The 14,319-nt window shown below is 37.5% G+C and overlaps 1 protein-coding gene and 1 pseudogene across 23 annotated transcripts in view; one reads left to right on the forward strand and one right to left on the reverse strand.

Moving 5' to 3' along the window:
- Positions 1-14,319, forward strand: part of RALYL (RALY RNA binding protein like) — a 751,296-nt gene that overhangs the window by 644,252 nt on the left and 92,725 nt on the right. The window lies entirely within an intron of this gene.
- On the reverse strand, positions 60-1,987 carry LOC116813370 (glucosamine 6-phosphate N-acetyltransferase-like; annotated as a pseudogene).

Raw genomic sequence — 14,319 nt, forward strand, 5'->3', positions numbered from 1 at the left:
CAGGGAGAGTATAGCTTTGTAGCATTAGCTCCTTTGACAATTGTCTTTCTAAAAGATTTTTACTTTGGAAACCTCTGACGTATGTAGTTTTCTTCAGATCCAATGTATCCAAATGTTTTGTAAAAACCAACATTTTGTGGTAGACATTCAAGGGTAATCTTATAACAGTTCAGTTTCTGGCTTAGCAAAGTACAAGTTGATAACAATTTGCCAAGCTGTCTTCCTCTGCATTCATTACTAACAACATTTACTCTTTCTCTCTTAGCACAGGAAAGGATGAATTTATGTTCTATTATCAGAGTTGCCATGGCAACACTGTCACCGAGTCACATCTTCCACAACTGTAACATAATGAACCCCATATTTCTTTGTATGCTCAAAACACTTTATACATTATCAAGGTTGACAATTCCAGTGGCAGTTCGCTGACCCACTACCGTAAAAAAAAAAAAACCCTAGGTTAGTTGTATTAGTCCATTTTCATACTGCTATGAAGAAACACTCGAGACTGGGTAATTTATAAAGAGAAAGAGTTTTAATGGACTCACAGCTCCATGTGGCTGGGGAGGCCTCACAATCATGGCAGAAGGTGAAGGAGGAACAAGGCACATCTTATGTGGCAGCAGGCAAAAGAGCATGTGCAGGGGAACTGTCCTTTATAAAGCCATCAGATCTCATGGGACTTATTCACTATCATGGGAATAGTACAGGAAAAACCCACTCCCATGATTCAGTTACCTCCCACTGGCTCCCTACCATGACATGCAGGGATTATGGGAGCTACAACTCAAGATGAGATTTAGGTGGAGACACAGCCAAACCATATCATCAGTAGACAAAGAGGCCTTAAACCAAGCCTTCTGCGAGATGTGTTGGTGAAATAACTGGAGCATATATAGCTGTATTCTGATTCCAGTCCACTTCTTTAAGTAGACTTGGGTCAAACGGGAGTTTCATGAGGTTTCATCTTTCCAGTAAGTCTGTTTGATAAACCTGAGGCAGGCCCACCATGGGCCCCAGGACACCAGGTCCCACTCTCACTTCCCAACCCCCAGCCCCTCCTCAGTGCCTTTAAAATTTTGAAGGAAGATTATTTCCAGCCAGAAGGCCCAGACAATCAATCAAACCAGCATACTGTCAATCAAGCACAAAGACTTTTAAAAGATACAGGTGACTGTTGTTATTTGTGGAAGTTATATTCTGCAAAGTCACAGCAAACACTGAGTTAGCAAATACTGAACCATTGCTCCTAGCGGAAATATAGGGCTAGATTCCTATGAGCCTCTGGTCACAACATTTTTGCCAACCAATCAATACATAAACTTGCTGTTTGTGTGTTTCTGTTTAAAGACTCCATGTATTTAATGTATGTTATATCAATATGTGATGTTGACTCATTAACATCGAACTCCACAGCCAGCAGCACAACTCATGCCTGAAGGAAGCTCATCTAAAGAAGCTCACATATTTTCTCTATAAGACACATCACAGCATTTCAGCACTATACTGGGGCTGCATTTTAAGCTGCAAAATCACCAAGAAAAGGCACAAAAATATGAAAAATGAGGCACTAAATAGATCATAACATAGATGCTTATTTGCGGTATGAACTGAAACAAAGAGGCAGTGTCACCTCATTGGACCTCATCTAGGAATATGTAACTCAAAATGTTTACCCTCTATGCATGTGATCATAAAAACCCTGCAAGTATTAATTAGGAGGTCACAAACAAATTTTGCAAAGTTGCAAATATAGAATCCATGAATAATGAGAATCAACTGTATTTTCAGAAATATAATTATTCAGAAGCTATTTCTAAGAAATCTAAAGGTTGTTTCACCAAAATTATCGAACTAACAAAAAAAACTGGTGGGGGGTGGTCTAACACAAAAGAGAAGGAAGTCCCCAAGGTGGCTGGTGAAGAGAAGTACCAAGATGACAGCTTTGTAGCAGACCCAGAGAGAACCAGTCTGGGTTGCAGCAGGACAATGGAATGCTCCAGGAAGAATGAAAAAAGTAGACCATTATAAGTGCCAAGTAAACAATGATTGTACAAGAAGGAAATATAATCATTGCACAGTATGTTCCTCAGCTGTAAATAATATTTATGTGGTTATATCAATATAAACTTTGAATATTGACCTAACCAAACAAAAAAGAATTAATGAGGAAAAGAAATGGAAGTTCGCAAACAAATTCTTCAGTACAGGTAAACAGAGCAATATTTTGAGGGCTCAGAGAGGACTCACTTTTGAGTATAAGGTTTTTTTCTAGAAACTAAAGAATATTAGATAAAATGTTTTCTTAATAATATTCAGAAGGAAAGTACCTCTAAGAAACATTTATAGATTATAATAAGAAGAGATTAATTTGGAAAATATCAGTTAACTCTTTAAGACACCAGATTCAATACAATGCCCCATTTGAAGCAGTAAAGATTTGATATTACAGAGGAAAACAAGGTCAATAAATGATATTGAGGAAAAATAGCAAATATTCCATGAGAAAAATAGAGGAAAAGTAAAGTGGCAAAAATGAGAACAAAAGAAAAAAATGGGATGAAACACCGTTGAGTTTAATCTGTAAATAATAGCCATTGCCAAAGATGACAATTTTATAGAACATGAGTCAATAATAAAAAGTAAAATATATAATTCATTGATTTTTCTAAGTGAGGCATTTAGAATTTGAAATGTAAAGAAATCTATAGGAATCCATAAATTTAAAAAGAGACTAACTTTAAGACAAAAGATAAAATCGAGCTCAGTTTTCTCTGTGATGTGCTACTGTGAAGATAATCGTGGAGAATTTTTGTGGGAAAGGATTGTAACACAAGAACTCTGTGTTCAGCTATGTCATTTTTTATGTGTGAAGATGCCAGAAAGACATCAACAGAAAATTATGGTGTATCATGTACCAATCCCAGATAAAATTCTAGAAAGGTAGTCACTCACCTGGTTTTGTCTATCCTGAACACCAGCATCTTAAGGATCAACCTGTTTTACAAACATATGTTTAACAAATATTTAGTCATGTTCTTTAACTGGGAACTTTATGGAAGGGATAAAGTGATTCATTGAAAATGACTATGTAGAAAAATAATCAGGGAGGGGGAAAATTTGACATTTAAAAAATTCAGCTGGTAAAATAGTGATGAGATTTTTAAAAAATTTTGAATAGTAATAGGAGGGAGACTATCTCTTCTACAAATTCATGATTTAGGGATAAAAATTGACATTAATCAGTGGGGAAAAATAGAAATCATAACAATAAGTCATGTTCACACAAAAAGGTCATAAATGACAAAGAGTGCAATCAGTTCTTTTTTGCTTCTATAATATTTGTATGAAATACTCATTTTAGATAGTATGTGTCCAGTGCAGTATGAGCTTGTAACAAAAAGACAATAGAGGACATGTATAAATAGCTAGATATTTCGGGAAAATGGGCAATGCAGAAAATCAAGCGCATGTGCCTAGAGGAATGACGATGTTTAGTATAAAAAGATTTGCTAAAATCTTCAATATTTTAAAATAATAATGGTGATAAAAAGCTGTCCTCTCATTTTAATTTGAATGCTTTTACTGTTTTATGCTGAATTAATATTCCCCACTTGTTTTTGCTACAGTCTATTGTGTTTAAGTAGTTTTCTTATTACTATTTTACTTTGAATATATTATAAGAAATGCCTCTTAAATTTTATCAAATGCCTCTTTAGTATTTACAGATAACATCTGTAATCTCTTTTAATTTGTTTTTGTTCCAGATTATGTTGATAGATTTCCAGACCTGAAACGGATATTAATGACCTCTTTCTGGTTTACTTTGGCTTATAGGTTGCTCTTTTTCTAATGAGATTAGGTCTGAGTTCTTTTCTTTTTCATCTTTTTTCTTTAAGAATGAAGGCATCTAAAGCTGTAGATTTTTCTGAGTCAAGTATTAGTGAATACTAATGTGTCTCACAGGTTTTGGAAAAAGCATTCTTTTTATTTCTTTCTAGAGAATATTAAGTGCAACTTTTCTTTTTTGACTTGGCATCAGTTTGGTTGGGGAGAGTCAAAGAAACTGAACTAATACTAAGGGAAAGTGAGCCAGATTTAGGGTACCAGCTTTTGAAAATCTGTAGGTGGATATCTAAATGTTATATTTTAACGATGTAACTTAATTTTAATGAAATTATGAAACTTTAACTTGAAAAATATCCCAGAACAATATAATGCTATAATGCATTAATCCTCTTCTCTAAAAAGAATCCCCAACAGATAGTTTTCAGGCTCTTGTGGCATATGTATCTGTGTGTTATATTACAACATACAATGTTGTGTCATGGTATTTTCCATTTTACTATTCTATTCTTTTTTAAAACATACTAGAAGCTCGAGGTATTTGGTATTCATTATCTTATTTCTTTGTTAAATTTAGCAGTAACATTCTTTCTTATAATTACTACCCTTTAATACTTATTCTGCCTTCTGGAGCCACAATGAAGAAATTCAATTCCTCTTCCACTCAACAGGCTTTCAAATATTTAAAGTTAGGCACCTTTCTTCCCAAAGGCTGTCTTCTCTAGCCCAAACATCCTTATTTAATTCAATTATTTTTTATATAGGGTCATTGTCTTGAGACTTTTTGCCATCCTAATTTCCTTCATCTATATGGATCCTAGTTGGTCAAAATTATTCTGAAAGTGCACTGACACATACTAAACTAAATATTTCCAGTGATGGCTCAAAGTGAAAGTCCAATGGAATTATTACGCTTTTTTTATAGACACTAAAAATCATTTAATGCCAATTAAGATTTCATTACCTGGCCGGGTGCGGTGGCTTACGCCTGTAATCCCAGCACTTTGGGAGGCCACCGCGGGTAGATCATTTGAGGTCAGGAGTTCAAGACCAGCCTCGCCAACATGATGAAACCCTGTCTCTACTAAAAATACAAAAATTAGCCAGGTGTAATGGCACACACCTGTAGTCCCAGCTACTCGGGAGGCTGAGGCAGGAGAATCGCTTGAACCCAGGAGGCAGAGGTTGCAGTGAGCTTCATCATCTTTCTGGCTTAATACAGAGATTGCAGTTGACCAAAACACTCAAGTATTTCTTACAGCAATATCTGGGAAGCCATAGACAAGGTTGTCTATGCTATGAACTTTGATTATATTGATGCCTTGGTTCTCTCATATATAAAGTCAAGATAATATTAATACTAACTCATAGAATTTTGAAGACAATGAAATTATTTGATATATGTAAAGCATTTAGAATAGTGGCTGATAAATGCTAAGCCTTCAGTAAATGTTAACATTATTATAATTATTATCATCTGTTTTGACATCATTCTCCAACATTTTTAAAAGCTAGTCTCTACCATAAAGAGCTTGTGTAGTTGATACACTTGCCCTTGAAGGAAAACTTTGAAAAAATCATTTTAATTCAATATGTTAAATCATAAAAATATCAACTGCATGAACTATGAAAAACATTTACTTGTAAATGGACAAGCGTACTCTTCAACTACGTGTCACATATGGTTATTCTCAACAAACATGGAATACAAAAACACAAAACATGCAAAATACAACCCAGCCTAAACTGGGTTATGTCAGTCAGGATCTGCAAAAGAATATTGGAATAGAAATTGCTTGGAACAGCTACTACCTCTGTGGCTGAGGGAGAGTACTCAAGGGAAAAATGAAGTTGAAGAGAGCCTCTCTCCCCAGGGTTGAGATGCAAATCTCACTGGAGAAAATGTGTTTGCAGCTGACTGGAGGTCAGAGAAGTCTATGAGGATGTTAGTGGACTGGAGGTGATGAGTAGGAAACCTCTGCTGAGATGCCCATGGTTATCACTGGGCCTCTGACAAGCTGCTGGTAGCTGAGCCAGAGAATAAGAAGAAAAGCACCTGGAAAAAGAAGCTCCCTCTTCTTCTGTGCCTTGCAGTTTTCCTCCAGCACCCTGTACTGCCAAACTTTAACACTGTGTCAGCAGGCAAAGAAGAAATGTTTATAGAGTCCAGCTCCATTATTACAAAGCAAGCTCAAAAAAAGGGTAGATGTAGAGCTGACCAGCAATAAATTGATAGATGGAAGAAAGATCTAACCCAATATAGCAAGTGTAATGCTCTAAACATTCTAATATTAATATTCAGGTGTTTGAAAATTCTAATGAAAACACTTTACTTTTCTACAGAAAGTAAATACTATAGCAGAAAGTTCTACAGATGTGTAATATTCGATTTAAAAAAATATCTTTGGGTGACTAAAACACCTTGCCTTTTCAGAGCTTATGGTCTAATGAGATAGACTCATAAACAGTCAAATACAATATAATATGTTTAGATAGAAGTGTGCTTAAGAAGCTGTAAGAATGAGACCTGAACATTAATGACTACAGTGAACAGTTAAAACAAAGAGATGGATCATACTCTACAGGTTTTTGACATGAGCCGTCCTGGAATATTTTACCCTGAAAATTTCCGTGTCAAGAAATTCAGATAAATTAGATTAAGTTCAAAGAAGAGAGACGGTGATGATTAATGGAAGGGAAAGACTGGCTTGTGAGGGGAAAGGCTAACAAAAATAAATCTATGCAAATTAGCTAAGTGACAAGAGAAGCAGAGAGCTGACAAGCATGAGTTGGATGTAAATTCAAAAAAGCTACAATCAAAGAATAGCAGAGAAAGTGGAATTTAGTCTAACTGGACAAACTTTATAATGGGGGAAGATGTGGAGCTTGAGTTAGGCCTTTAAGAATGAACATATTGGCCAGGCATGGTGGCTCACGCCTGTAATCCCAGCACTTTGTCAGGCCGAGGCGGGCAGATCACCTGAGATCAGGAGTTCGAGACCAGCCTCAACATGGAGAAACTCTGTCTCTACTAAAAAAAAAAAATACAAAATTAGCTGGGCATAGTGGTGCATGCCTGTAATCCCAACTACTCGGGAGGCTGAGGCAGGAGAATTGCTTGAACCTGGGAGGTGGAGGATGCGATGAGCCGAGATTGTGCCATTGCACTCCAGCCTGGGCAACAAGAGCAAAACTCCGTCTCAAAAAAAAAAAAAAGAATGGACATATTTCCAGCAGAAAGAATATACCACATATGTTGATGGATGGAGAGTATAACAGTAAACTTTTTGTTGAGCCATCAGTTGAGCTAATGCAAAAGATTGTGTCAAGATACAAGAATGTCTCTGCCTGACAGCAAGGAGATTTTATTTATTTTTTTGTACCAGGGTAGAGCCAGACAGAGCATAGGTGCTGAGAAATGCTGACGGATTAAAAGAGTAATTGAATGAATAGTGAAAGAATGTCAGAGAAAGGAGCTACATTTTGGAGAGTCCTGAATGTTGAAGAGATCTGTATGTTACCTTGTAAGCCATGGGAACTAATTGAAGGGTTTTATGCTGTTGCTGTTATTTTTATTTAAGTATGCTTCCTAACAGACACAGTAGAGAGAAAAGTAAGAACATACCCCATTCAAAGTGATAATTCCAAAATCAGAAACCCTGTGTTACTAGCCAAAAGAAAGAAAAATAATAGGTTTTTTTCTTCCTATTTTTCTCATTTCCAAAATCTATTCTTCATACATTCTGTCACTGGTCTATCAATTAAAGTAATCATCCTTTAAATGTGTGAGACAGTAAACTTGACTCACAGCAAGCAAAGAATGAGAACTTTCTTAAGTTAGGTGGATTATTTTAATCTTTAGAACTTCTTAGCCATTTTCTCTTCCTCGGGTGACAGGTCCTGATTCACCAGTAGTGAGGAACTCTATGAAGATACCATAATTATTTAGGTCTCATTAGGTTTCTCCCCCATTACAAAGGTCCTTGAAAATAAATTGAATATTTAATCAATGAAACTTAGACTAAGTAGCTTATTTCACTCTTTTTGAATTTTGTATATATGTGTGCATATGTATTGGTGACATACACCAAAGTAAATGTACAAATTTATATGTATTCCCTAAAGTGAAATGAACAGATTTTTGTTCAAAATATTATATTGGCAAAGTTTGTAAATTTGTTTAACTTTAGATACTCTGAAAGCTAGAAACCTACACCAACTTTTTTTGATGAACTAGAAGCAGGATCCTGTAGATATATCTAAGGATACTTCTGATTTCACCTTATCCATGGGGAAGTATGCTCTGGAAATTCAGCCAGTTAGCTGAATTATATCCTGCATTATTTTTACATTATATCTTATGCATTCATAACTTCTAGAACTAACCATGGGTGTTCTGAAGAATAGCTGTGCCAAAGAGAGAGAATAATCTCCATAAAACATATTGTCCATACTTGTTCCACATTTTTCTACCACCAGATTTCTTGATCATCTAGAAAGACCTACCCTTTGAACATCCACTTGTCAAATCTTTACTCTTTGCAAGGTCCAGTTCAAATGCCAGCTCTTTCATGAAGCCATGTTTGATCCCTGTGTCTCACTCACCACATCCTATTTCCCCTGCTTATAAGCTCTCATAGAAGTTCTTATTTCAGATTGACAGTTATCAAATTCTGCCTCAACTTATGGTTATCTGTGTATTTGTCTAATCTATACTTAGATTGAAATTCCTTGAGGTTAGAAGTCATGTTTAACTGATAATGTTATTCACAACTCCTAGTATTGCACCTGACTTACAAATAAGAACTAAATAATTGATTATTCAATTTAATATAGGAAGCCAGTTATAGCAATTGAGAAGGCTCTAGTAGTAGTTATTATTGGCAAGATGTTTGCTAAGAACACATTAAAATATTTCCTACTTGTGCTAGGGAATTTATTAATATTCTTAAGATTATATTTTAATGAAGTTCGGTGAGGGAAAATAAAAAGAAATACTTTGGGTATTAGCCTACTCATATGAAACTGGCTTTATGAATTCAAAGGGATTAGATAAAATTGATTACATATATTGTAAAACCCATGAGTTGTGATTCTTCTATAAATGAAAAAGTTTAAATGAAATTTCAGGAAGGTTACTTGGTCCTCATTTAATCTTCAGTAATAAAAGAAACAGTGTGGATGTATGGCTCTAAGCAATTACTTTAGCATTCTGATTCCCCATTACATCTTGAGAGAATGTTAATGTGAATGATTAAGGACACACTGAGAAGTAGGATAAAATTAGTAAAGGTGTGCTGGATTTTAAAATAAACAGTATGAAATATTTGTTTGCACAAAACATTCAAAACCATCATTTCATTTTTCTAGAAGGTCAAATACCTGCCATAAGCCAATGGTTATGCTTCCCAGCAATAGAAACCTCAACATTTCCTTGGTTGAGTTTCATCCTAGACAGTGCCCTAAACTTCTAATTTATTATCATTTTTTTTTCAGTTACCTAAGAACCAAATTGTCATACTAAACTATTAAAGTGAGAGTGGCAAAAGTTCTTCTCTTAAAAGCCAAAATAGATCATCCCATAAGGATCACAGTACCACTCTCAGTTTATGAGGGAGAAAAGGGGTGTGGGGCAGGGATTTTTCTTAACTGAAAAACCAACTCTTCTTAGCAATACAGTTCTAGGATATATAAAATTCCTTAAAAAACTGAATATGACTCCTCACAATGCCATCTTTTGGTGGGTGATTTCAAATAGAGGTTCACTCAGAAAGAAAAAGGGGATTTTTATGAAAGAGATAGAATCTGGAAAGAGAAAAGGATCCCCTCACCCGCAAAAAAGGACTGAGAAGGGTGGCAGGAACACTGGGGAAACGACAGCTAGCGTGAATCAGACTTGCCCTGGTGTGATCTTTGAATCTCTTTCTCTTTCTTGGAAATCCAGCTTGATTTTATAGCTTATGACCTGAGCCAAGTACTGCCATGACATTTCTGCTAAAAGCCCAAACCATTAAGACAAAAGCAGTCTTGACATGATTACCAAGACAGGTCTGTTTGTGCATTTCACTTTATTTTTAACTTTGACAGATAAAATTGAGTTTATGATGGCAGGCAGTGGAACTTGAGAATCAAACAATTCAGAATACTTAGCTATAACTGGTTCTTGTAAATACATCTTAGCAGTCAGGATTGAACAAAAAATAAGCAGGTTGGACAAGATAATTTAAGCAGCAATGGAGAAAAATAAAAATGAATTTTCTTTTCTTGTGTACTTTTAAATTTCCAGAAGGTTTTTAAATTATCGAAGTATTTACTGAAGGTATAAGACACGTAAGTGGAAATCATTACTGTCATCTATATTAATAACGCCTTTATAATTGATGAGTGTGTCATATTTTCTTCTTGCAATTAAACTCTGCTGTCTGAGATTACAGCATAAAAAAGAGTCTCCGAAAAAAATTATAAAAAAATTTGGGGGGCGGTGTGGAGCCAAGATGGCCAAATAGGAACAGCTCCAGTCTACAGCTCCCAGCATGAGCGACGCAGAAGACGGGTGATTTCTGCATTTCCAACTGAGGTACCAGGTTCATCTCACTGGGGAGTGTCGGAAAGTGGGTGCAGGACAGTGTGTGCAGTGCACTGAGCGTGAGCCGAAGCAGGGTGAGGCATCACCTCACCTGGGAAGCGCAAGGGGTCAGGGAGTTCCCTTTCCTAGTCAAAGAAAGGGGTGACAGATGGCACCTGGAAAATCGGGTCACTCCTAACCTAATACTGCGCTTTTCCAATGGTCTTAGCAAACGGCACACCAGGAGATTATATCCTGCACCTGGCTCAGAGGGTCCTACGCCCACGGAGACTCGCTCATTGCTAGCACAGCAGTCTGAGATCAAACTGCAAGGGGGCAGCAAAGCTGGGGGAGGGGTGCCCGCCATTGCCCAGGCTTCAGTAGGTAAAGCAGCCAGGAAGCTCCAACTGGGTGGAGCCCACCGAAGCTCAAGGAGGCCTGCCTGCCTCTGTAGACTCCACCTCTGGGGGCAGGGCACAGCCAAACAAAAGGCAGCAGAATCCTCTGCAGACTTAAATGCCCCTGTCTGACAGATTTGAAGAGAGTAGTGGTTCTCGAACACGCAGCTGAACATCTGAGAACAGACAGACTGACTCCTCAAGTGGGTCCCTGACCCCCAAGTAGCCTAACTGGGAGGCACCCCCGAGTAGGGGCAGACTGACACCTCACATGGCTGGGTACTCCTCTGAGACAAAACTTCCAAGGAACAATCAGGCAGCAACATTTGCTGCTCACCAATATCTGCTGTTCTGCAGCCACCACTGCTGATATCCAGGCAAACAGTGTCTGGAGTGGACCTCCAGCAAACTCCAACAGACCTGCAGCTGAGGATCCTGACTGTTAGAAGGAAAAGTAACAAACAGAAAAGACATCCACACCAAAACCCCATCTGTACATCACCATCATCAAAGACCAAAGGTAGATAAAACAACAAAGATGGGGAAAAAACAGAGCAGAAAAACCGGAAACTCTAAAAATCAGAGCGCCTCTTCTCCTCCAAGGGAACGCAGCTCCTCACCAGCAATGGAACAAAGCTAGATGGAGAATGACTTTGACAAGTTGAGAGAAGGCTTCAGACGATCAAACTACTCTGAGCTACAGGAGGAAATTCAAACCAATGGCAAAGAAGTTAAAAAATTTGAAAAAAATTAGGCTAATGTATAACTAGAATAACCAATGCATAGAAGTGCTTAAAGGAGCTGATGGAGCTGAAAGCCAAGGCTCTAGAACTATGTGAAGAGTGCAGAAGCCTCAGGAGCTGATGCAATCAACTGAAAGAAAGAGTATCAGTGATGGAAGATCAAATGAATGAAATGAAGCGAGAAGAGAAGTTTAGAGAAAAAAGAAAAAACATACAAAGCCTCCAAGTAATAAGGGACTATGTGAAAAGACCAAATCTACACCTGATTGGTGTACCTGAAAGTGACTGGGAGAATGGAATCAAGTTGGAAAACACTCTGCAGGATATTATCCAGGAGAACTTCCCCAATCTAGCAAGGCAGACCAACATTCAAATTCAGGAAATACAGAGAATGCCAGAAAGATGCTCCTTGAGAAGAGCAACTCCAAGACACATAATTGTCAGATTCACCAAAGTTGAAATGAAGGAAAACATGTTAAGGACAGGCAGAGAGAAAGGTCGGGTTACCCACAAAGGGAAGCCCATCAGACTAACAGCTGATTTCTCGGCAGAAACTCTACAAGCCAGAAGAGAGTGGGGGCCGATATTCAACATTCTTAAAGAAAAGAATTTTCAACCCAGAATTTCATATCCAGCCAAACTAATCTTCATAAGTGAAGGAGAAATAAAATACTTCACAGACAAGCAAATGCTGAGTGATTTTGTCACCACCAGGCCTGCCCTAAAAGAGCTCCTGAAGGAAGCACTAAGCATGGAAAGGAGCAACCGATACCAGCCACTGCAAAAACATGCCAAATTGTAAAGAGCATCAAGGCTAGGAAGAAACTGCATCAACTAACGAGCAAAATAACCAGCTAACATCATAATGACAGGATCAAATTCACACATAACAATATTAACCTTAAATGTAAATGGGCTAAATGCTCCAGTTAAAAGACACAGACTGGCAAATTGGATAAACAGTCAAGACCCATCAGTGTGCTGTATTCAGGAAACACATCTCACATGCAGAGACACACATAGGCTCAAAATAAAGGGATGGAGGAAGATCTACCAAGCAAATGGAAAACAAAAAAAAGTCAGGGGTTGCAATCCTAGTCTCTTATAAAACAGACTTTAAACCAACAAAGATCAAAAGAGACAAAGTCCATTACATAATGGTAAAGGGATCAATTCAACAAGAACTAACTATCCTAAATATATATGCACCCAACACAGGAGCACCCATTCATAAAGCAAGTCCTTAGAGACCTACAAAGAGACTTAGACTCCCACACAATAATAATGGGAGACTTTAACATCCCACTGTCAACATTAGACAGATCAACGAAACAGAAAGTTAACAAGGATATCCAGGAACTGAACTCAGCTCTGCACCAAGCAGATCTAATAGACATCTACAGAACTCTCCACCCCAAATAAACAGAATATACATTCTTCTCAGCACCACACCACCCTTATTCCAAAATTGACCACACAGTTGTAAGTAAAACACTCCTCAGCAGATGTAAAAGAACAGAAATTATAACAAACGGTCTCTCAGACCACAATGCAATCAAACTAGAACTCAGGATTAAGAAACTCACCCAAAACCACTCAACTACATGGAAACTGAAGAACCTGCTCCTGAATGACTACTGGGTACATAATGAAATGAAGGCAGAAATAAAGACATTCTTTGAAACCAACAATGACAAAGACACAACATACCAGACATACTCGCACAAGATAGGGATGCCCTCTCTCACCACTCCTATTCAACATAGTGTTGGAAGTTCTGGCCAGGGCAATCAGGTAGAAGGAAATAAAGGGTATTCAATTAGGAAAAGAGGAAGTCAAATTGTCCCTGTTTGCAGATGACATGATTGTATATGTAGAAAACCCCATTGTCTCAGCCCAAAATTTCCTTAAGCTGATAGGAAACTTCAGCAAAGTCTCAGCATACAAAATCAATGTGCAAAAATCACAAGCATTCTTATACACCAATAGCAGACAAACAGAGAGCCAAATAGTGAGTGAACTCCAATTCACAATTGCTTCAAAGAGCATAAAATACCTATGAATCCAACTTACAAGGGATGTGAAGGACCTCTTCAAGGAGAACTACAAACCACTGCTCAATGAAATCAAAGAGGATACAAACAAATGGAAGAACATTCCATGCTCATGGGTAGGAAGAATCAATATCGTGAAAATGGCCATACTGCCCAAGGTAATTTATAGATTCAATGCCATCCCCATCAAGCTACCAAGGACTTTCCTCACAGAATTGGAAAAAACTACTTTAAAGTTCACATGGAACCAAAAAAGAGCCTGCATTGCCAAGTCAATCCTAAGCCAAAAGAACAAAGCTGGAGGCATCACGCTACCTGACTTCAAACTATACTACAAGACTACAGTAAACAAAACAGCATGGTACTGGTACCAAAACAGAGATATAGACGAATGGAACAGAACAGAGCCCTCAGAAATAATGCCACATATCTACAACCATCTGATCTTTGACAAACCTCACAAAAACAAGCAATGGGGAAAGCATTCCCTATTTAATAAATGGTGCTGGGAAAACTGGCTAGCCATATGTAGAAAGCTGAAACTGGATCCCTTCCTTACACCTTATACAAAAATTAGTTCAAGATGGATTAAAGACTTACATGTTAGACCTAAAACCACAAAAACCCTAGGAGAAAACCTAGGCAATATCATTCAGGACATAGGCATGGACAAGGACTTCATGTCTAAAACACCAAAAGCAATGGCAACAAAA

This window comes from Hylobates moloch, unplaced genomic scaffold (assembly GCF_009828535.3).
Source record: "Hylobates moloch isolate HMO894 unplaced genomic scaffold, HMol_V3 SCAFFOLD_9, whole genome shotgun sequence".
In the NCBI taxonomy this organism is placed as follows: Eukaryota; Metazoa; Chordata; class Mammalia; order Primates; family Hylobatidae; genus Hylobates; species Hylobates moloch.